Source organism: Patagioenas fasciata, chromosome Z (genome assembly GCF_037038585.1).
Source record: "Patagioenas fasciata isolate bPatFas1 chromosome Z, bPatFas1.hap1, whole genome shotgun sequence".
Lineage (NCBI taxonomy): Eukaryota > Metazoa > Chordata > Aves > Columbiformes > Columbidae > Patagioenas > Patagioenas fasciata.
Window position 1 is genome coordinate 4962159 of NC_092560.1, and position 25566 is coordinate 4987724.

Here is a 25566-nt window from a genome sequence, read left to right on the forward strand (position 1 = left end):
TCCGCCATTTTGCCTCCCGCGCGGGGTTCCCGCGCCCCTGGTCGGGGGTGGAGCCGCTTCCTGAGGTGCGGTGGGGAAATGGCAAGAGAGACATTTAGCAGTGACGAGAAATAAGCGGAATAATTGTAGGGGAAAGGGACCTGGGGTCCTGTGGACAGTAGGATGACCATGAGCCGGCACTGGGCCCTTGCGGCCAGGAAGGCCAATGGTACCTGGGGTGGGTTAGAAGGGGGTGGTCAGTGGGTCAGAGAGGTTCTCCTGCCCCTCTGCTCTGCCCTGGGGAGACCACACCTGGAATATGTGTCCAGTTGTGGCCCCTCGGTTCCAGAAGGACAGGGAACTGCTGGAGAGAGTCCAGCGCAGCCACCAAGATGCTGAAGGGAGTGGAGCATCTCCCGTGTGAGGAAAGGCTGAGGGAGCTGGGGCTCTGGAGCTGGAGGAGACTGAGGGGTGACCTCGTTAACGTATATAAATATGTAAAGGGTGAGTGTCAGGAGGATGGAGCCAGGTTCTTCTCAGTGACAACCAACGGTAGGACAAGGGATAATGGGTTCAAACTGGAACACAGGAGGTTCCACTTAAATATGAGAACAAACTTCTTCCCAGTGAGTGTGACAGAGCCTGGCCCAGGCTGCCCAGGGAGGTTGTGGAGTCTCCTTCTCTGCAGACATTCAAACCCGCCTGGACACCTTCCTGTGGAACCTCAGCTGGGTGTTCCTGCTCCGGCGGGGGGATTGCACTGGACGAGCTTTCCATGTCCCTTCCAATCCCTGACGTTCTGTGATTCTGTGATAAGTCAAAATCTGTGCTTATTCTCTACAGTATTAAGAAATAGAGGTCACTGGGTGTCGATTTAGCTGGTGGCTGTAGTTTTAAAAGCCGTAGGAGTCTGGTGAATGTGGGTGAGACAAATGGTGACGATACATGTGATACTGCCAATTTAATCAGTATATTCTAGTGTAGTTTTCTTGCAAGGTCACACTTTAAAGAAACCCAGCCAATATGTCTGTCCCATCATGTCTGGGAGAGGAATAATAAGAATTCTCACAAAGTTATTAATAAAGCAGTCATATCTGTCTGTTTTCATACATGCCATATTTTAAATTAAAGCTCTGGATTCCATTACATTTTTTTTTGCAGTTAAGTATGAAATTGATTCTGCTGTCTCTGCTACATGAAATAGCTGTGGACAGGCTGGAGAGGGTCCAGTGAAGGGCCACAAAGATGATCAAAGGACTGGGAAGCCACCATATGAGGAAAGGCTGAGGGAATTGGGCAGTTCAGCCTTGAGGAAAGATCCTCAGGCAAGACCTTGTCTCTGTGTTCCGGTATTTAAAGGGTGACTACAAAGAAGGTGGAGACTCCCTTTTTACAAGAAACCCCATGGAAAAGACAGCAGGCAATGGGTACAAGTTACTCCTCAGGAGATTCCAATGGGACACAAAAGGGAAATTTTTAATGATGAGAATAATCAACCATTGGATAATATCCCCATGAAAGTGTTGGATTCCCCAGCACTGGACATGTTTAAGATTCAGCTCTAGAGGCACTGGGCAATCTCATTTAGACCATGCTTGTGCCAAGAAAGGTTGGACCAGATGATCCCTGTGGTCCCTTCCAGCCTGGTATTCTGTGATGTCTGTGTTGCAGGGAAACAATTTTTAAATGTCCGTTTTTGATACTATCTAAGGGAGTTTATATATATATATGTGTATATACATATATATACATATATAAATTTATTTTTTTTTTTCTTCCTCATACTCACTGACACAACACATAAATTAAGGCAAGCTGACAGAACTGGGAATTTGAACAGTAGGATGTGATTATATTAGTTTTTATTTAGTGATTATATTAGTTTTTATTTAGGCAATCTTTGGAAAATTGAGTATTTAGGACCAGTAAGGACAAGTTAGCACAGATCGTTGTAAGAGGCAAAGTCTGTTTATGCAGAAGGCAGAAAAGTGACACGAAACAACCGAGTTTTTTGAATATTTGAAGTGTATTATATGAAAGTATTTGCATAAATTGTAATGAAGTACAAATATTGGTTTAATTTTCTTGAAGAATTTCCTTTACAAATTTCGAAACAATGTAATATAAACATATTTGCACTAAGTACACTTCTAAACACTTCAGAAATAGTTATTGGAGTAACTCGTAGATTTGAACTGCAGTGATTTCCTACACCTGAGTTTTAATATGAGTAAATTAAACTGCCAGGAAAATTCAGCAGTAGCTTTTTATACTTATGAGTTCAGGTTTTTCTAAAGCTGGAGGGCAATCTGAATTAGTTCAGGTGCACTTTACTGGGATGTTCTCAGAGTTTCTTGAAATAATGTAGCTCTTGAGTTGTTCTAGATGCAAACCATAACTCTATAAATCTAATTTGATGCCATGTAAAACCAGGAATTCTGGCTTTTTTTTTTCCCCTAATTTTTTTTTTTTTTTCTTCTACTGTGTTTAGTTGACCGTACAGGGACAAGTGAATTGGAATTTTGCATCAGATAATTCTTGTCCGCATGTATATTGATGTCTTCATCAGAACTTCAAGAGGTTTGTAACACTTGCCTTCTAATTATGGAAGCAAAATCAACACTTCCACCCGGGTTTGTATTTATTCATGTATCTGTTTGTTCTAGTGTTGTTATAAACTCTGCTAAAGTGTCCTATACAGATTACAGTTTCACAAACCTGTAGTTTTCCTTGGAATCTGTTGGAATAACTCGATACCATATTTTCCATGGAAGGAAATTTTAAGTGGGAGTTTAACCTACTCATTTTTAATTCAGCTATTCTTAATAGCTTTCTTCTAGTGGTTTTATATGAGTGTCATTTTGTCCTGGTTATCTCTTAGCACTTATTTTGTCCATAGCTACACAGTAGCCTGTCCATACAGATCCTGTTATGTCAAGTTCACAAAAAAAAGCCTGTGATATGCAGCTTAACTAGGTTTCTTCTACAGTGCGTTTAAGCATGTCTACAATGGCTTTGTAATTTCTGAGTGATTCTTTATTCCTAGACCATTATTAGCCAATATAGAATTATAGGGCACTTTTTGTCCCTGTATGTAGATTTAGTTGTGATTCCTTTAGCTAGTTGTTCTTTCAGATTTTTTCCTCCATCTAATTACATTTTTAATTTTGTGTTGGAGTTTGCAATTCTTTTTTCATTTGCTAAGTCTTACGTACATCAGAGGATGCTTTTTTGTTTCCGCTAACTACCTTTGCTGTTCAGTCAGCCAGGGCTCTTTTTTTTCCCTACTTTCTCAAGCCTTTCCTAATTGGAACTATGGCACGCTGCTTCTTATATGCTAGTCTGCTGCATCATCTTTTTAAAAAGTGTTCTCATTTGATTGTAGCTCTTCCTGTAGTGAAATTTATGGTGTTTGTTGCTTCTGAATTGATGCTGAATATAGATAAAAAGATCCGTGTTACACTGTGGCACTTAAGTGGTAAGATGTTGAACCAGACAAAGATCTTTCATATTACTGAGGACCAGGTAAATGGTTCATTTTCTTCTTGTGGTCTCGCAGCCAGCTGGTTCACAAAACAATCAGTGATGTGGTTTAAGCATTTCTAACATCACGAGGTAATTTTGCTCAGTCTACTCAGAGGTGTTTTGCAGGTGTTTTCTGTGTAGACAGAGATCTGTAGGTAGATATGATAGTGGGTGGTAGATCTTCAGGAGAAGGAGTTACCAGTTTCACAGCTGGTGAAGAAAAATTTATGAACACTTGTATCTGTTCTCCTTCAAAGTAAAAAGTAGGAAAGGAAGTATGCTAGTCCAGGCGTTTGAGAAAATTGTGCAGGCGGATTTTTTGAGAAACAGGCTCAGTTATGTTGATGGGAATTTTGGCAAAGGAATGAGAATATCTTCCAAATTATGAGAAATATGATGTACAGTAGTTATAGTGAGGATGTTCAGGTAGCAGGGCAGATTATTATAGGAGATGGTAAATGCTTCACTGAGTGCCTTTGTAAAAAGACTGTCTAACTCACATCCAAACTGCAGCTTACAAAAGGAGTTGCTGGGTGAAGTTAGCTGTCCTGTGTTACTTGGAGGGTCAGAACAAATGATTGTGGTGGTACATTCAGGCTTTTAAACCTAGGAATCTTTGAATCTAGGTTTTTAATTCACATACAGCTTTTTATAACTACAGTTCTTTCTTTCTTTAAAAAATCTGTTACTATGATAGCTTAGTTTTGCCAGATTATCTCAATAATATGCTACATTTTGCTGCTTGTGAATGCAACTTGGTGAAGAATTCTATCAAATACTGCTTATTGCCACTCACTTTTCCCCACAAAGAATATTCTTCTTATTGAACTGCAAGACACAACTTACAAATAAGAAAAAGGCCAGGTAACTAAAGAAAATAATGCTTAATAACTGTTTTTGTGATCTTGATGAAAGAAGGAAGCATAGAGAGCTTAGTGGACATTTTAGCAAAATACACAGGGCCATACAGATCTATGCGTTTCTGGGCTGTTCACTCCAATCACTGAGATACAAAGACAGAACCTAGATAGAAGTCATACTGATTCTTTCAGTTCTGTTTTATGAGTGAAGGAAACAGCCATTTGTAAATACTGAAATTATATGTAGCTAAGTTGGGAGGTATATACTTTGTGAAAACTTTTTAATAGGATAAACTCTGGAATTTTTTTAGTAGTGTCACTTACGGAGGTCTCAAGAGACAGAACAATTATCAAATATGACACAAAAGTATTGTTTTTCTGCAGCAGTCATCCTGTATATTTGTTGGCAAAATAAATTATTTTGTCGAACAGTTAACTTTTAACTTCTCTCTGGTCATAAGATCAGGTATTAACCACAAGATTAAGCAGTTGCTAAATGGAAATTAATGAACGGAAAAGGCTGAATAGGAGTTCTAAGAGGCATTATAAAATAAATTCTAGTTACATATTTTTAGCAAAAATATGAGTTAACAAATATCTGTAATAGAATTAGGGTAATTTGATAGTGTCTTAGTGTAATTTTACAATTGTAGATCTACGTCTTTCATAACAGTAATTTAGCTTGAATTATATATGATAGGTCTTTTTCAGCAAAATGAGTGTTCTGAAATGTAAATATGTGTTACAAATATGAAATAAACAATGAACAGCATTAAAAATAACATGGGGACCATCAATTGAAAAACAAAAGTGTTAGTATGTGAAGTCTCTGTATTCAACACAATGAAATACTGAAAATGTTGAAATGAAAGAATAGAGAATGTTAGTTTAAAAGAACTCCTGCTTTAGAAAGTTAATTTATTTGCTTCCAAAGAGCCAAAAAAGTTACTGGAAGTGAAACAGAGTGTTAAGAGGATTTGTCCTGTGGAAACAGTTACAGTACTGTTGTGGACATGGATAGTGTAAGGATGCTTGTGGGAGAAGGTTGTTAGGAAAAGTAGTATCTTTTATTATTTTATTATGGATATATTTGTTAAAACCAGCCAAGCTTCCAAATGAGCAAACCATTCTTAAGGTGTGAATTGATGGAGGTGCTTTCAAAGCTAAATATAGACTAAAAATCATTTTTGTGAGGCATAGCTCAAAGGACACTTGTTTCCCACCCAGGTGTTTTTTTTCAGTAGATCAGTTCACAGATCCAGTTCACTATGTAGTTGCACAAAAACTTACACTGGTTTGCAGAAAGGTGTGGAGCAGCTCTTGCAATAAAAAGGTGGAAATGGAGGCATAGAATTAGTGTTTCTTGGCAGCAACATTTGTTTGTGTTGGCAAAAAGCTTGTCCAACTACAGTTTCAGTGTTGAACACATATATATATTATTTGGGATTAGGGCATGAGGAAATGGCCACATGAAACAAATTCTTTCCTAAGTCCTGAATTTCTCATGTCTAGTGTTTTAGTTCCCAGGATCATCTGTCATGACATTCAAGATAAAATGTTACTGTGGTAGATGTTAAAATATTTTGCAATTTTATAAGCAGATACGTTTATATGTTATAAATGAGCGGATAAAATCATTGGAGATTTAGTTTTCTGCTGTAATATCTTTTATGTCCAAAAGTCTTCCTAGCACTCCACTGTGAGCTTTCTTTTCTGGCTGTCAACCACTGCTCCACAAATGCAAACTATCTGTTTTTAAAACTGTGTAATTAACGTTATTAACATTTTACAGTTAAGATATTAACATATTAACAATTAACATAGATAGTTAGACTTAGTGTTCCCAAACTGAGTTGAAATACTATGATTTTTATGTCTGTTTGAAATGTGGAAGAGGGCTTGTGTGTCCAACTTGGCCTGTTAGCTCTGTTTGTATCTGGTTTACTACTAGGATTGTAGAGAGAAGTAACACAGTGCTTACATAATTCATACTCTTAAATCATGACTACAAAAGTGCTGTAGGAACTTCATTGCTGCTTTTCTCCTTATTAGACACGGCAGTCACTTTTAAGTACAGTAGTGTCAGGTCTTTGTGAAAAACACAGGTAATATGGATGGTTGTGCATATATTTATAGGTTGAATGTTACTCATGAAAGCAAGTTGAGTGTAGCTGTAGCTGGATGTGCATAGTGACAAAATTACGATTTTGGAAATGTACCTAGATAAATTTATATTCACCTTATGTGGACTAATTAAAAAATTGCTCCTTCATATAAATGATTCCTTGTGGTTGTGAAGTCTCATTTATATGTACAAAACCACGTTGAAATGAATGTCTGACAATAGTATTTTATACTGACAGATTGTTTTTTCATTAATCTCAAAGCACTTGGCAGCATTAATTAAATCTCGCAAAAGTCCATATAAAATGGTTAATGGAGGGTTTATTGTATGGAATCTATTTTAGAGGCTTCATGAGAATACAGTTGCACAGTGAGTAAGAGCTACTTTGCATTATTTATTTTGTCTTGACGACTTTTCTCTGAAATGGAGTATGTAAAGCTCCTTATTTATTATCATAGACACCAAGACACATTTGGTTTAAAATTACAGTGAGCAGCATTACAATTACTTGCATTTTGAAGTCTCTTGTTGTAACAGTCATTGCCTGGTTGCTAAAACTTGGGTCTGAAGGAGCTTTTTTGTGTATAGGAATATCTAGGAGACCTGGAATCACCCTGTTTATCTTAAACTTACTTGCAGGCACAATACTTAATTTACATCAGTAGTAAAAGCCAAAAATGCCCTTGCTTTGCCTGCTGTATTTGTGCTCACTTTTTATATAGCTTAATGAAAGATTTTTATCAGAGGGGTTTGAAGTGTTATTGCATCACAGCAGTACGTGGTTGAAGATATGCAAGGAGGCAAAAAATGTTCCCTCAAAATCCAGTTGTTCTAATATACTTGTCAGATAATTTTCTGTCAGTCTCCACCTTTACGATTCTTCAGTTATGCACAAATATTTTTAACATATTTGTATTTCTGAAATATTTTTTGAATTAGTTTAGATATATTGAGGCATTATGATCAGCTTTCTCACTGGAGAAGGAACTCCTTTGTTTAAATGAATTGTGCAAATGGGAAGTTAGTCCCCTCTTTCATTTTTTTCACATTTGTAAATTTTTCTATTGATAATTTAGCTTCTAGCTGTGTAAATTCAGAGCAATACACATTGTCTGTCACCCTGACTGAAAAAAGTACTGAATAAAAGAGTTGCATTTATCTTTGTTTTAAAAAAAAAAAAAAGGAGAATGTATTTTTATGTATTTTTGATCCCTTAATCTTGGAGAGAAATGCTGTGGTGTTATCAAAAGGAAATTAATTGCTTCGAAACTCATGGTAGATATTGTGAACATTTCCCAGAGAAATATATTCTTTGCAGTATGCTAAAATTTGTGGTATATTGAGCTGAGTAGCCTATTAAGAACGCATAAATGCTGCTGAGTTTTGAAGGAGGTATTTTACCTATCTAGGAATCTCTTTTCCTGTGGATAGTTAAAAGACCAAATTACACTCAAACTAACATCAAGTTGTTGAGGTACAATGAATTGGAAAGGGCTTCTTTGTGTACACAGGCTCTCCTACTTTGTACGTGGTAAAATGGTATCACTTACACATGAATGCAACTACTACTGACAGAAAGAGGTGCGTTACATCAGTTCAGACGTTTCTGTAGAGCATATTGAATTATATCAACCTCCCTTCTTCTATACTTGTATGCAGGATACAGCTTGTTCCATTATATATATTTTAACTTTAAAATACTCCTACACTTTTAAGCAAATTCGTGATACTCAATTAGATACTGTGTCTCAGGAGAGCACTGGCAAATCTGAATGAGAGATCATAAAGAAAAATAATTTCAACTGCAAACATTTGGAGATCCTGGCTTAAAGATAGCTACTTTAGACCTTGGTGAAGTATTTTACCAAAACGGAGCTGATCTTAAGGCTAACTTCCAAAATTTTGTTTACTTGAGTATTTCGCATTACACATGTTCTTTGGGCTTGCAACTTAAGTGAGGCCGCTGTTATTGTGCTTTCTATGTGTGTTTGCATGCCTCCTTTGATAAGATTTGAACCCTCTGTCCACTTTCAAATACATTTGACACAGGATACTAAGATGCTAAGTTTCTATAATTTCTCTGAAAAGAGATGATCATGCTTTGGAAAGGAAGACTGAGGAGCATTTGCCTAGTGTGAAAAGTGTTTGTTGTTTTTTTCTCAGTTGTGGTAGCCGTGCTCTCTGGGTGATGACCTGGGGAGTGTGTTGGACAAACAAACAATAATTAGCTTTTTGGGACTGGACTTGGCAGGGCCTGACAAGGGGGTACAAAATCAGTAGCTGAAGCAAGCAGAGAAGTTGGCAGTATGTGAGTATGAGAGCATGTGTTGACAGACATATGAAGAGTATCACATTTGTGTGGACTGTTTGTCCTGAGATCTTTGAATCTCTTGGTTTACTTCCCCCCTCCTCCCTTTGTTTTTTCTTTTTCTATTTTTAATTGGCCTAATAAAGTAAGAAAAAATGAGAGGTTAAACTGTTGTGAGCTTTGAAGATGGCTGTGGTTTTCTTATTACTCAAAATCTTGCTGTCCACTGAGTTTATTCTGAAGTATATGGTGTGAATGATCACTTGCCAAAGCAGAATACGTTTATTCACCTGATGTGAAAGTAATGGGATTTCAGTGTGAAGAATTGGAGAAGCTCATGAGTGCAGCTGGAAAGGATGTTCTAGTACCCACCCTCATTGTGAAAACCCTCATATGGTGAGGAGGATGTAAGCCTTATGGAAGGAGCGTGACCTGCTGAGAAGAAATGATGTGATCCTTTGGATTACACATCCTCCAGCCAGTGCCAGTATGCTCATGCACTGAGAGCGGTTCTGTGTTAGAACTGCTCAGGGATAGAGGACGCAGGTGGTCAGAGTTGGAAACTATTATGTAGGTAGCTGAGAGGGCTGGAGCTGCCTGGAAACTTGGCTGCTAGAGAGGCAGTGTGACTTAATGAGATGTCTAGGTCGTTTAGGCATGGGAGGGGGAACTTGTCAGTCGTGCACCATGTTGGGGCTAATGACACTGGGAAGATGAGCTGCTGTGAGACTAAACTTGGACTGCTAGGCAGGAGTCCGACTGACCAGGATGTTTGTGACTGTGTTGTTTGAAATACTGCTGGTGCTGTGCCTCCGCCCTTGGAGACAGGTGGAGCTCTGGTGTTGTGATGCGTAGATAGGAGTGTAGGGAGGAGGCATTAAGGCTGTTGATTGTCATACAGGGACTGCAGTGCAGACATAACCTAGGGGTGGGATGTCTAGGGAGTGACATGCCAGCTCAAGTGCCATTTGCTTAAACCTCAGTTCACCTCTAAATCTAGACTGGTATTACTGCATAATGTTTCAGGGAATAAGGGAAAAGAGAGCTGTGAGTAATTTGAATGGGAAGTCTGAAAAGCTCAGTTGCTCACAGGTGCGTTGTCACTTGCTATTGATCAGTCAGTTACTATTTCTGTGAGAAGACTGTGTTTCAAAAGAAATACAGCAGTTAAAGGGAAATGAAGGTGGAAGAAGGAAGAGTTTTTTGTTTTTTTTTGTAACTTTTATGAAAAGAAAAACATTTATTTAACGTCAAATTGCATTTCTCTATAACTTACTGGACCAATGCAATTACACCTCCATTTACTATTATTTTAAGTTCTTAAGTACAGTTTCTGGACTGACATTTTCAGAAACATGTAGTTAGTGATAAGCAATAGCTCTCTATTATTTGCTTTCTCTAACAACAGTAGACTGTTTAGGTGTTCAGCAACCGTTGCTCTCATTTTTCTTGTTTGTATGTTGTCAGACCATAAATTCACTTGTGACAGTCCATGCACAACAGGTTTTAACAGTATCTTTTACAACAAGGATACCTGCTGGTGGAATTACTTCTGACTTAACCTTGATTAAAGAACAGTAGCTGATGTTTCTAAAAGCTATTCTGAGATACCTTAAGCAGACATGCCAGTGTTGACAGGAGGTGAAATTATGTAATTTTAATTTTGGTGTCACTGAAGCTGTAAATAGAAATTAATATCTTATTTCACACAGCTCAAAGCTGGAGCTTCTGTCAGGGCCTACTTCTACTAACAGATGTTCTCTTGATCTGTGACATTTTTCTGAGGAAGATGGTTAGTCCATCTGCTGACAGTCCTGCAGAGAAGTAGTGAAGTAGTCTGCTCTGCCTCTGGGCAAGTGAAGATCTTCTCATAACTTGTTGAAATATGCTTTGTTTGATGCTGCAGTAGCAGTGAGACTGTTTGGGCTGTTTGTGGTTATCCTCGATATTGAGAGGCATTAAGAGGGCAAGGCTCCGTTAGCTTGACAGTGGCCTTATATTTAAATATTTACATATATAGCAATATACATAAATATACCAATTTGTATACATAAATACAGCTTGAAGAGAAGTAGTCTTTATGGTTGTACTACACTGTTAAATATGAGGGAAGCACTGAGAGTCTCCTTTTTGTTTTCTAGGGGTAGTATTTCTGCCTTCTCTAAATATATCACCTTAAACTATAACCATTTCTTCTAATATTTTGATTCATTAATAACACCCCAGTTCAGTCAAGCTATATTATTTGCTAGTGAGCCTTTCAGTCCCTCCACTGACCTGTTCCCTGATCTCTCCTCTAAACTTAGGTTTTGCAATAATGTTTTTGCAATATTCTGGTTAAATTGAATGTGTCAGCTACAAATGATCATTATAATGAAATATTAACTGTTCACAATGTTGAATGTGAAATATGCTGATGGTCTCTAGTTTATATTCATTGTGCATCAACATTATCACTTTTGTTTATGAGGTCAACAAAGAGCTAATATCTACTAAAGCTCAGATATTTTTTGTTTAAGGACTGGCTGTGTTTGGTCAGCAGTCAAACATTCTGAAGTGATAATGAGTTCAGACTTGGTTTTGCTTATGAATTTGCTATGTAATTCAGGCAGTACTGACTCATTAACTTTAAATATGAACTTAGGTGACAGTGGGGATGATTCACATCTTCTTCATTACAATCACTAACAAGATAATTCTGTTAGAAAGTCTGGAGTCAGACTTATCAGTCAAATTAATAAGACAGACAGGAGGAAGTATTTCAGTGATAAACTTTTTGTAGTGAGATAAGCAGAAGATGCCACACTATATTTAGTTGAAAGTAAGTCATTTTCAAAATGTTTCCAGCTATTGCCTAACCATGGGTTCCTAAGTTTCCACAACAAAGTTTGTGCAAAGCTGCAAACTACATATGCAGTCAAAGAGCTAAATAAGTGGGATTTGTTTGTTTGTGGGTTTTTTGGTTGGTTGGTTTTGTTTGTTTGTTTTCCTAATGGGAATCTCAAGCTAGTTATTTGCCATACATCTTGGCACTGAGTCTGTGATGTATTCAAACATTTTCCAGGAAGGGAAGCTAAATTTTGACACGGTCTGTTCCAGAAGGTACTGTGCATGTTCTTCTCCTCCTCTTAAAACAAGATATCTTTTTACTAGAAGACAGCGTTTGCTTTGTTCACTCTAAGGCACAATGATAGAATTACATGCTGTATTAGGTTTATGTGGCAGTGTTTTGGTAGTGTGGGGCTGTAGGACAAGATCTTGAAATAGCCAACTTGTGTTACAAAAATGTAGACTTGTCCTCCTTGCCTCAGAATACCTGGACTTGACTGTATGTGCACTCTGGATCATCTCAGGTTGACTGACAGAGGGTCCAGGAATGCCCTCTAGAAGCAAAAACACTACTTGCACTCCTGAGACTGTGTATCAGAATGCTAAATCTGGGAGAGATGGGGAGCTTGACAGTGAGGTGGGCTGCAAGTCCAGCAGGAAAAAACAGTGAGGACATGAAGTGTGTTTTGGTTTCCTTTGACAAATCTGGTCTGATTGCAGGTAGGAGGAAGGGTTATAGTTCCAACTAGCAAGTCTCCCACCCACCAGCCTTCCACAGGCTTGGAAGCCAATCATTTCTCCAAGTCAGGCTTGTAAACGAACACGAAGTATGAATATAGGTGCAAGTAGAAACTGAAGCTTGAGGGTTCATGACTGTACAGAAACACTGATGTTGGAGTATCAGGCAGTATCCAATACCTTGTATGAAGTCTGTGTAGAACCTGGAGCTCAAAAATGCTTGTTCAGGCTTTACTTGAACATTTTTTAAAAATCTTTTTTTATGAGCTTAATATTTGTTCCTGAGATTAAAAAAAATCCTCTCAAGTGTCTGAGGAAATACATTCTGAAATTCATCTTGGGTGGACTTACTGTCATTTTTAATCCTCTGTGGCTTCGAACTTTATCAAATTCTTGATATGTTTATCAAATACCATGAAAACTTTCTGTTGCTCAAAAGGTGTCTTTTTTTCATGTCTCATCTTTTCATGTCTCATCTTTTCTGTGTCTCGAAGAGATACGTGTAATTCTTCTGTGGAAAACTTGATAGCTTCAGCAGCTTGTCACTGGGGACCAGCTTTCTCCTCTAAAATAGTTCATTTTGTAAATGGCAATTCAATACATTTTATATAAGGGAGTCATTACCAACTAGACTTGGGAATAGCAATGGATTTTTTTTTTTCTACTGCACATGGTCAGTTGCTTCACAGCATTTCATTTCACAGTTGGAAACTTGACTCCTGACTAGAGTTGTGTGATACTACCAATTTTTGCTTTGACTGTTCAAGTGTAAAAATGGCTAAGTTTGCTAGAATAGAGCATATTTAATCCAGCTCAATGTTCTCACGTTACTGTAGAGCAAGTGATTCTTGTCTATGAAAGTAACCAGACTGAAAAACTGGAAATCTGAAACAGAAAAACTTCATTTTCCTATAGGTACTCAGGTTGACTCAAAAATAATTTTGGCTGCTCTTGACCCCAATGTAAGGTTAAAAACATTGTATTCTTACTTTAAAATAGAATAGAACAGATTGATGGTTCTTTATACTCACCTTTTTCCTACTATTCTGTGCTATTGTAGCACATACCACAGTTAATCTAGCTAAATGGGTTCTCTTGTGATTCCTCACAGTGGCAAGTGGGGCTGAGACAGCAGAGACATGATTTTTTGCAGTGGATGTTGAGCAAGCTTTTGCTTTGGTAGAGCAAGCACACGGCTGAGTAGCTGTTGCTGAATCTTGCTTTAATATTGCTGTTAATGTTTTCAGATAAATACGGTGCATGAGTATTTTCCAAAATGTGCTTGAAGCTGCAATTCTGTGAGTCAGAATTCAAGGCCAGATGTTTCTGCTTGTGGGAACATGGGGCAGGGATATAAAGTTTCTATAAAAAAGCTCAGTTTTCCCACATTGTTTTTTATGTAGTTGCATGCCATACATCAGCTTCTCCTACAAAATATTGTTGTCACCGATAGCACATTCTCCTAGATTATATCTAAAGTGTGAGAATTGCACATGTAGAATGAGGATGTAGAAACTTATCTCTTTAAGCTTGAGGGTGTGTGCCACCACTTCAGCCCAGCTCTTGCCTCTGTTCTGCATTGATGGGTTTTCTTTCCTATGGAAACTACTTACAAGCCATATAACCAGAGCCAAAAGATATTCTGGCATTTATTCTTTTCCCCCAAATCCAAAGTATTTTTATATTTATGCCTTGGCAGACACCTCAGGGCCATTTCACCTTTTGATGTTTTCCTTGAATGGCAGTACTCAGTTTCCTCTCTTGAGTACTTGATCCATGGGCAGTGGTTTTAGGGAGAAAGCAAGAAGGAAGCAGAGAGCAAGGGATGAGGCAAATACATCCAGAAAGGGTATTTGGAAAAGGATGAGAAAGGGACTAATGAAACAAATTATAGAGGATTGGATGCTGCACATCCATGAGATCGACAACATTGTCTTGTTTTCTGTGCTGCTGTTCAAATTTGGACTCAGCAAGGCTCTTTGGTGTACAGATGCATGGTACGCAAATATAGGCTGAAGTGCCTCCTAAACTGAGATCAGCCTTACAAGTGATCCCTTGTTTGCATCTGATGCATCTGATTTGGTGTCTACATAAAAGGAAGACAGTAACACATCATTCTGTCATGATAGTCTCCAAAGGGCATGTGAATGTTATAAGGAAATATCTATTAAATCTCCTGGAATTAGAAGTGACAATATAATAAATACTTTCACTTTTTATTTACTGTGCTTTGTGTGCTGTTTATTCTTTTGCCTCCTACTGAGACTGATACATTTGTTGAAAGGATAAATACTTTTTTCAGATCTGTCATGCTCTTTTAGTAAAGTGTTTTAACAATAAGCCAGTGTCTTGGAAGTTCTGCAGAGGCATGCTTGTGTTGGTGATACATGTGATGATGATAACGCATACTTATGACAGTTTGTAGTTCTTCATTTTTTTTGACAGAATATTTTTGTGCAAGTCTTGAAATCTTGATCAGCTAACTGTTCTTTGCAACCCTACCATTCTCTGCAACTCTGCATTCCTCATTTTTCATGGCTTTTGTTGATGGACTTTTAGCTTTTTTTTTTTCAGAAGTTTCAGCCAAGATTAAACAACTGTTGTCTCAGAGCTAGGCCTGGGTTCAAGTCAGCTGATCACCGGAGAAGATTATCTAGAAAATTTGAAGTCCCTTGCTCAGGAGTCCCATAATAGCCTTCGGTGACTTTCCTTGAGAGTCATCTTCATTCCTCATAAAGCACAAATATGGAGTAGTTTTCAGTTTATGCCTGGGTTTATGGCAAAGAAAGATGAGTTCATGAGACAAAGTCCAGATCTGAATTTAGTCTGTGATTTAGATTTGAAGGGATCATCAGCAGCTGCTGTCTATGTGAATTTATGTTGTTTGATCAACAAGACAAGCAGCTTGTTGTTTTCCTTACTCCTGTGCTTGTAGCTGTATGATCTTAGGAATGAGTCTTGTCAAGTTTCGGACTTAGTGACACACAAATTATTTTGGCCACAAGACTGCAAGAGCAAACACAGGTGCAGAGTGTTCTGCTGATGTTAAGTGTCTTTCTCTGTTATTCCTACCATGTATTATTCCTTCCCCTGAGTAAAAACTGCCCTCAACAATGTATTCATGATTCTCTTTTCCAGATACATTGTAAAGAAATAAATAATAGTTAAAAAATAATCCCGTGACAGTTTTTCTAAGCAATATGTCATGGTTTCTAGCTAGATTTCTGCTTGCCTACAGACATTTTATAACCTTCTTAATTTTACTGACTTAAATTATACTGTATCATACAATAATGAATCGTTTCCAGTCACCAGATCTCATTCTAGAGAGGCAGGAGAAGTCAATCTCTTGTCTGTGTACATGTAAACGAACAGAATCTTTATGTGCTATTTGGTATGGTGAAAGGGCTCTACTACCATTCTTCTGATGTTCATGTTACTCTGATAGCAAAGATACACCCTGGTTATTTAGTGTGTACACTTTACCATCAGGACTTCCAGAGGTGCAGGTACTTTATGAGGAAGGCCATGTGTGATAGTTGTTGATGTGAGTCTGTAGTTGCCACAAGTTCTGCTGTGTAGGACTTGGGTTGTCACTAGAGTGGCAGACAAAATGAAAGAAGCAATATATGACAAATAAGTGGGGTTTTTTGTTGTGTTTTTTGTTTTGTTTTCCTTTACACAGATTATTTTGTTTCTATAGTCTTCTTGTCTCACAACTTTGTGCTACGGTAAAATGTAAGGAATACTGGGAATTGTAGACTCTTTACACAATACTTCATGGAGACTTAGAGCTCACAGAGCTAATCTAAAACTTAAAAATACCACAAACTTTCAGAATAGCAATTTTGCATTAATTTCAGTAGGACCAGAGCTGTTCTGAAATGTGACTTGTCAGTCAGTCCAGGACTCTATAGATTGTCCTTGGTAGTTAGGTGACAATCACTGAGAATTTACTTCAGTTTTAGCCCTGGAACTGACCATCCTTTATTTAAAGACTATTGTATTGAAGTAAACATAACTGGGTGAGGAGTAACCTGTAAACTCTTTTTTTTCCAAACGTGCAGTATGTGAGGAAGCTTTATCAGCTGGCCACTGCTTGGTTTACTGCTTGGCTGTAACTATTGCTTTGAGTTTGTTTTTGCTTTTTTGATGAATTTTCTCCCTTGATTGTTGCATAGGTCAGTGAACTGCGTCCCTGCTGCAGAATGCGTTCTGTTACCCTGTAGTGAAATGAATGGTTTGATTTCCTGCTTCCCTGATACTGGTGTTGGGCTTATCTCACCTGGCCTCAGCGTGGGTTTTGTGCTGGTAAGATGGTTGTCCACGTCTGCTGGAGTGGTTAAGGGCATTGGGAACGTTAAGAATAAATCCAACAGATAGCTGAGGTAGTGTGAGGAGATGGAAAAAACACTTGATATTTATGTGTGAATGAATGATAAATTAAATGTAATATGCTAATAGGTGTGTATATAAATCTGTATATACAGTGTACGACTTGATATGACTATAAAAAGCATAACTGGGCAGGAAAACAACTTAGAGATTTCCTGCTAGAATCTTTCGTCATAAGAAAGCATTATTTGATGAAACTGGAGCTAGAGAAATTTCCTGGGAAAGTATTTGAAATATCTCAACAATACTTTGCTACTGGTAAGGTTTTTGTTTTTTTTTTTTTTTTTTTTTTTTTTTTCAATTGTTTGAAATGAAATTTCATCAATATTTTGGATAGTATATACTAGAGAATCTCACAATGGTGGCCTTTTGCTCTCTCTTTACTTTTCTAGGGAAGAAACAAAAAATATATGTAGCATGACAGGGACTCATTTGGTTTGGCTTAGTTTCATTTTAAGTCAAGGCAACTTCTTTTGAGGTCTATAGAAGTGTCTCTGCTTTACAGCCATGTCAACAAGAAGAAGAAAAGACTTCCATCAGGACCTGTGGTACCTACAGAGATGCACGTAGAAAGATCCTTGAGGTTACAACCTCACAGCTACACTGAGAGTAGAAGCCTGTGGCAGAGCATTTTGACAGCTGTACTTCCCTGTGAAGTAGCACCAAGTATCTTAAATCAAACATCGAAACGCTAAAAATGGTGCAAATAGTTTATACAATGGGTGAGAAACTCAAATGTAAGCCTGGAAGAGCAAGAGTAAATAACTGCAAAACTGCAGTTTTAGAGCTAAACTGTATATATTATTTTTTCTCTTTAAAGACAGGCACAGAATGTTGTCTGTTTCTCTGGAAAAATGAGAACTCCTCAGTAGGAGGAAGAGTTCTAAAAGTAAGACAGTTCATTTTCCCCCTGTTCCTGTGGATGTTAGATAAAAGTGGAGGAGATCTAATGTCTGGAAAAGATGTAGATTAAAAGTTGGGAAAAAAATTACTTTGGGCCTCAATACAATACAATAATTGTTTGAAGAAAGATAAAAATACATAACCCTAATACAGAATAGGAAGAAATATAGTGTAAAACATGGATCTGTGAAAATTTATAGAATACTTGATAGCAAACTCAGAGAATTAATCTAGAGTTTGTAAGATGAGGAGCCTGTCTGTGGCCTTCTATCTTATTTTGCCGGTTTTATCCTAGGAAATTAGATAGAAAACCTGACCTGTGCTCACTGTAGACAGAAATAAATGACTAATGAAGGTGAGAGTCAGTGCATGTTAATTTGAAAGTTCCTATACTGATGACTTAACATTAAGATGGAAGAGAAATTCAGAATGAGTTTTCAGAGCCTTCCAATATTTCCGTTTTCATTTAATATTTGTCTCTGAGTTAGTGTAATTAGAAAGAAATACAAAGTGTATTTTATCTCTTAAAAAATATTTTTGTTATCCCTCCTCCCAGAAAAGATGGGGAATGTGGTGATTGTTTTCTTTCCGTGAAGCATTTATGTCTTCTTACCACTGAAGAAATGTGAGAAGTTAATTTCATCTGTCTCTGGGGAGATGAATTTGAAACTCTACACGTACTAAAAATGAGCGGTTGTTACTTGAGTTGTCTTTAGTCAGCATGGTTTTCTGTGGGTTTTGCTCCTAAAACAGCTGCAAATAGGAACAAGGTAAGAGCCACGGATTAATATAAATTATGCTAACCATGGTATTTGCACCACGCCAAATTCTGTTAGTTTCTTGTCTTTTATAGGTGAGGTATTTATTTGGAAAACAAACAGAAGAGGTCAGGTCTCTATGTACAGCTCTTTCCTCAAGTCAAGTCACTTTGTCATAGAGGAAGGAAAATCCAGCATTTCAGGTTGATCTTTGTGTAGTAATGTCTTTTAATAAAGCAATTGGTATATGGTCTCTCCTACAAGTAAACCTGTCAGAATCCCCACTGAATTACTTAAGAGAGTAGTTTATAATGGATGCCAAGTGTAATGGGTTGGCTGATGTTCAGAGCTGCTTCGGTTTTGCCCATTCCCAGTGTTTGCTCATCCTGTTGCGTTGCTGTGGTGCTGAGCCAGACCTGATGATACAGCACGAGCTGAAAAGCTTGAGACGCATGACCATCAGCTGGAGCAGAGAATACAAATGAATTTTAAGGGAGGCAAAAAGGGAGGTGGGGAATGAGTGAAGTGAATATTAAAAATTTAAATAATCGATGTCAGCTAGCTCAGTTGGACTGGAACAAGTTAGGAGATGCTGACACAAAAGGGATGGTAGAGAGTAGGTGATCATAATGAGAAAATGGGGGAGGTAATCTCTCTAGCTGCTACAGCAGCAGCCAGAAAAAACCCCTTACTGAATGACCTCTGAAGGTCACTAATCCGTCAAGAGCTAACTAGCTTATAAATGGTGCTAACATTTCTATTGTATCTGCAAATGTGGAAAATGTCAATTACTACAATGAGCAGTGCAATTTACTTGTGCAAACTGATAAAAAACTATGGGGAATATCTAGTTAATATAATGATTTCATTCAGCAATCTAATGAAAAGAATTTTTTCCACTCAAGATTAGGAGTTGGGTTAGATGCTTTCTTATACAGCAACAAAACAAAAATAAGTGCTATAAAAAAGGCTTTCTTAGGCAAAATGTAATTTGAATTGTAGTGGTTGTGGGTTTCCTTTAAATATTTTAGTACCTAATAAATATTCCAACAACAATGTAGATGAATTTTAACAGAGTGTCTTGCTGATACTACTCATGCTAATTTAGAAGATTTACAGCAATTACCATTCCTGAAAGCTAAAAAATAGTGAGTTATTTCATGAACACATAAAACAAGGCCTTCAAAAAGATTTAGCAGGACTCTTAAAATGAAATATTTGGCTCAGATATAGTTTGAGCTGGATACAAAATTAAAGTGCACTGTCATTCCTGACATTCATAAAAATAAATTATTGTGTATTGTTTCCTTCTCTTTATTTCTGAATACAGATCAGTTTGAAAGAAACTATATCTGTTCATTCTCCTGTTTCTAAGGGTGTTGGGAGTTTCGCTGTGTGCACATCCAAGTAGCCATTTAACCCTGTAACCAAAGAAGCTGATCTTGTAAGTTTATTTAGGGTAAAATAGACAGATTAGTCTTTTAAGTAACTGGAACTTTTTGTAAAAATCATTGTTTTCTGTGCTAGTGTTTGTGGTGTTGTCTGTGCTGTTCTTGGTGCTGTTCTGTGCGCCTGCTTAAAGCAAGCCTGGGACCAGTGCAAGCTCTATAACCAGTTGGAGAGGCGTGATTCTGGAAAAGAGCTGGAAATAAGATTGTTTGAAAGCCGAGTTACAGTGAGAGAGAGAGAGAGCGGGTATGTTTGTTATAACAGAGGATTGAGCTCATGTTATCCTGAGCAAAATCCCCCCTTAGCGCTGTCCAAATTCAGAGATTGATTGCAGGCAACAGACCCTGAGGACTGGGACAGGGATATCTGGGGAGTGGTCTTCTCGGAGCAGCAGGTCTTTGAACTGGAGCCCTCTCTTCAGACTGGGACACCACTGGTGGGAATTGAGTCACATTCTTCTGATTGCAGAGTCCACATCCTGAGAATGGTTGGTGGCTCCCATCACAATTACTTCGCAGTTTGAATTGGTGTCCAGCCGGTCTCACAGACTCATGAACTGAGCTTTCATCATGACTTTGTGGTTGGAACTCGACTGTCTTCATGAGAAGGAATCTTTTTGTCAATAAAAATGATGGGCAGTGGCACTTATTGAAAACTGAATAGTAACATTGCATCCCTAACAGCTCTGGTCCAAAATATGTCCTCGGTGGTGACTGCAATACAAGCAGCAGCCCATCCATGGAGGTTGCAGCAGCACTTCCTTAGATGTCAGAGATACGTTTTTCGTGATTCCCCTAAGGGAAGAAGACAAAGCACAATTCACTTTTACCTGGGAAGGGAAACAACCAAACAATGCGAGCACTGTGTGAGTGGTTTAGTGTTCTACCCACTCCTGAGAATATCCGAAGTGATAATGGCATGCATTTTTCAGGGTTGGGCTGGGCGGCAGAAGGTATTAAGTGGGTGTTTCATGCACCATATTACCCCCAAGCCAATGGGATCATGGAATGGACCAATGATCTGATTAAAAAACATGCTGACGTCTTGCAACCCAGCTGGGACACACACAGCACAAGCTGTCCTCATAGTCAATAACCACTGGGGGAGCTATGGAAGCCCCAAAATCAGGGCATTTTGCCCCGAGAGGCTGCTAACAGACAGCGACTCTACAAACAGACAAAGGAAAAGACCAGCCCCCAAAAACACAAGTGGGCCAGCCTGTCATGGTGAAACTACCTTCCATTGGTATTGTGCCCATGACTTTAGCAAAACCTAGAGGCTTACATGTTTGCGTTGCCCTTGATGAAAATGGGAAAACCTACCACATTAGTGTCTGGTGGATAGTCTGGGACGTCTAGCTCCAAAAGCCCAGTTCCAAGGGACCAAGGCCCGTCTTTGTGTTCTTTTGCAGGACAAAAGGAAGATGGACAATCCTGACTGCTCCTACCAAGGAACATATGGACGTGGTGGAAGAAGCTCCAGCTGAGATTGGGTGGTTGTTAGAGTCAGTCTTTGGAATGAGGGTCACACCAGGGCAGCACCAACATGCCGTTCAGTGTGCAAGCCTGCAACTGGAAACACTAATGAACTCTATGCATAACATTGCATAAGCTCCCTAACTCATCAGCAACATGAATACAGAAGGACTGTCCAAAGCCAGGCCATATTGCACTTGGTCATATTGAAGGAAAAACGTGTGTACAGGAAGCCGTGTCTACATCCTGAGCATCTGGGTGCCATTACAAGAACCACTATGAGGACAAATAACAGAGGACTCAGGGTCAGTTGTTGCTGTTCTGGGGATGAGCTGGTGAAAAAGCTTTCAATGCATTTGTTTTTCTTATCACGATGACTAAACAGCCTCCTCCAGCATTTGATAATAACTGTAATTGTTGTAATTTGCACTATTCTGTTGTTTATTAGTAGGTTGACTTGTAATGATAATGTATAACAGGAAAATGACACATAAGGTATGGTGATCCACAGTGAGCATTAAAACTCACCAGCAGAGGCCCCCTTTTGACTTCGGAGGCAAGAGATGACTGCACCACCACTGCAGAGTAGCTTGTCAGATCGTGACTGTGGTCACAGGGTGGATTGTGTGGCAGTTGCACACCCCCCTACTGAGACTTGGAGCCTTCAATGGGGCAGTTGATGGCTCCTTAGCACCTTTTGTTGCCCCACTGTGCCTGTCCCCATGTACACACCTAGGGTGGTACCAAGGTGCTGTCAGTCACATCCTCAGAGCACAGTGACTTCACCTCTGCCAGCTGGTAGGGCAGAAGGTGTGGGACCCTTGGTCAATTGACAGGTCCTCAACAAAGGAGGTGCCCAGAAAAGCTGCAAAGCTTCTGGACAATGTTGTAATGTACACAGTCAGATTTCACCAGGCTATAAAATAAGGTCCTCGCTGAAGGCATCCTTGGGAATGGTCTTCTCAGAGCAGCAGGTTTGTGAACTGGAGGTGCTGTCTAAGGAGACTTCCCGGGATTGAGAGCATCTCACCTCCTCGTTTGGGTGAGTGTTTATTTACTGGCTATACTCTTGAATGAGTCCTTGCCTAACCAGGCAAGTACAGGCACTCACCTAACCCAGGCAAGTGATTGTTTCTTGTGGGTACCCTGGAGTCAGAGGGCTCTGGTTTTGTTTCTTGTGAGTGTGTGCATGTGGATTCTCATTTTTCTTATGTTGTTGTACCCCAATGATCTCCTCAGCTGATATCCAAACCTTTATTTTATGTCGTCGAGTGCTAAATAATTGTATAAACTCTGTTTCTAGTCGGTTCATTGGCTGCACTTTTCCAGCTAGAATAAAGTCTGTTTTGGAACTTGTCCACTTAAAACTGACTTTGGAGTGCCTCCATAACAATCATATTCGTAAGTCTGATTCAACTTTTAATCGTCTTTCTGTATGTTCCTTAGGATATCTAATCTGCCGCTATCTGAGCAAATATCATATATGTAGAGATCTTTTTCTTCTAAAGGCGAGGGAGAGAAATCGCACATGAGGAATTCACAGCCTTCCAGTTCAGAGGTGAAAAAAAGATTGCAGTGAAATCAGTAAGAAAAAAATCTATTGATTAGTGAGGCAGGATTTATTTATCACTGACAATTGGCTAGAAGTTCTCTAGCTGTACTGACCACTGTAAGACTTGAATTCCTAATCATGTTTTATCATCACCAGGAAGAATAGCACTAGAACTCTGTTTTGTAATTTTGTATCAAATCTTGTGTACTAGGATAAAAACTATCTCAAAATTGTATGCTTTTACATAATGCCACATATAAATGACATAATAATATATTAAGTGTTTGAAGTTCAATGTGGAAAAATTTTTTCAACAGTAGTTCGTAAGCTGACGGTTTATAATTAAACAAATTGATAAGTTTGGAAGATACAGAAGAGCTGTGTAAAGTACTCTAAATATAAATCAAAACAGGTTGAATCCTCTACCGATGTCATACTCTTTGCTGAAATTAGGTAATTCAGAAAAACAACCACCAGCACATGATAAGGTTTCTGCACATACATCTAAAATGTTCTTTGATCATGTAAAATTCAGGTAGCGAATTAAAAGTATGAGAAGTAGTAAACTAGTTCACCTTGATTCCAGGGGAGGAAGCAAGTGAAAGATGACAGTGTGAATTAAGCCAACCAGGCATATATGATAGAGCATGTAATAGATAACTGTAATTATGCAAGTGTAAGCATGAAAGTGACAAAATTTCTCTCAGCCTCTGACTGTAGCCATGGGAAAAATTTAGTTGTATATTTTAGCCATTCTTTTCTTCAGGTGTTCACAAAAGCATGCTCTGTGCTGCAAAGCAACTATTCCACATAATGTTAGAAAATAAACTCAGCATTTTTGTTACAAATAATGTCTTTTTCATAGGAATATACTGATAAATATGTACAAATTCTTGTAATATACACCCAAGTAAAAATTCTGAACTTCATCATATTCTTTAGTAGTATTGTTTTACTACTACGTGATAGTACATGTCCAGTGAAACATAATTGATAATAGCATGGTAGCAATTGGGTACTGCTTCAATTTCACTTGAAAATTAAGGTTACTTTTTCTAAGAAAGAATGGAAGCCTGGAGACTATTTCAATTTGTCTTCTCCAGCTACTCTGCTTGCAAACAATCTTGCATTTAAGCTGTTTTGAATGTTGCCTCATGAGCATGTACCACCATAATCACAAGGAACTCTTTAAATTTGTGCTACTTGTGCCAGACTGGGATTTTGAAGGGGCTTTTGTGCAATTTAATTGGACTGTTCTTTTCCTTCTCATTTTGATAGCTTTTTATATACCACTGTTGTGTCTACACCTTTTCTTGCAGTTGTTTGCAAATGATACAGAATTAACATCCCAAAAGCACATTTACATTGTGAGATGAAAGAGGGAATCCTATAATTAAGTGGTAGAGAGACAACTGAGTATTCTTGCTGCTCTGGGGTTATGAGAAGAACATGCTGCTTACTGGATTGTTTACCTAGAATTTGAAATGTACAGGAGAGATTAAATATGGGATGTGTAGTAGTCTGATTTGCAAAAGCTTTGTGAAAAAATTCACAAAGTACCACACTCTCATGGAGTTTTACTTGGGCACTGATGCAATCAGCTGCAATATTTAAGGTTGTATTCAGCCTAAATCTTTAAGTCCAAGTATGTCTGCATCTTTAGGATGATTATTAGAATAAGGAACGCCTGACAGTCTTTTTTAATCACTTTGAACATGCAGAGAAAGCAGCACTGCAAATAAAGTTGAGATGAATTTTGTATTTTAGTATAGATTTACTCGCATTATACATGAGCTATACAGAATAATTTGGTCCAAATTCTTTCTTCCTTGGCTACTGAATTGTTTTTAGAAGTTTTTAAGTAAATCTGACAAGTCATTCGTAGGATAGAAGCATTTTGGAAAATGCATGTTTTAAAAATTTGTGGAAAATAATGGGAGGCAGGGTAAGGAAGTAAAAGTGTTTTTAAAACTCATCAATGTGTATGAATATCTGAAGGGAGGGTGCCAAGCTCTTTTTGGTGGTGCCCAGTGACAGGACAGAATAAGTTCTGTGAATTTAATTAATTGCAAAAGTATTTCACAGCATTACTGTAAAATTATGGATGTGTATTACCTAGGTACCTTAATGATTTTTTTTGTTCTGTCTACATGCTTGTCCTTCTCCGCTTTAATTTGAGATCAGAATACCATGGGTTTATGACTAACATATTTGACCTTGAATTAACAGGTGCTCTCAATATTGGTTGTTTGGGGATTAATCAAGGTTAAAAAACAGGAAATAGTTCAGATTGACTGAATGAGGAACATACAGAAATAAATGTGTTGGGCAAAGAAATACTCCTGATTCTGAATGTTGCCCAATCAAGTACAAAATGGTCAAATTTTATTTGAAAAAAATATATTTTTGTTGTTTTAACCTATTTTACTTATGTTTTGGATCCCAGCTTCTTTCGCGAGAGGTAGCGTGAAGCAAAGAACTATCAGGGTGTGAGAGCTAATACAAATAAAACAGTTATGAGGGAGAAGAAATTAATGTTAAATGCAACAGAGAAAATATTATCAACAACTATCCTTATATGCCTAAAGCCTCTGTAGCTTTTTTTTAAATGTTTGTTTTGCATTTACATTTCACAGTTCTCAACAAAATTAAGTGTGACTGAATTGATAT

The 25566-nt window shown here is 38.1% G+C and overlaps 2 long non-coding RNA genes across 2 annotated transcripts; both read left to right on the forward strand.

The window, feature by feature from the left end:
* LOC139826488 (uncharacterized) lies at nt 1-23772 on the forward strand. Its single transcript, XR_011736579.1, has 3 exons — nt 1-65; nt 2471-2559; nt 21281-23772. It is a non-coding gene; the product is annotated as an uncharacterized lncRNA (long non-coding RNA).
* LOC139826489 (uncharacterized) lies at nt 18169-20773 on the forward strand. The gene is made up of 3 exons (XR_011736580.1): nt 18169-18432; nt 19751-19864; nt 19948-20773. It is a non-coding gene; the product is annotated as an uncharacterized lncRNA (long non-coding RNA).
* Nucleotides 23773-25566: the final 1794 nt, after the last annotated feature.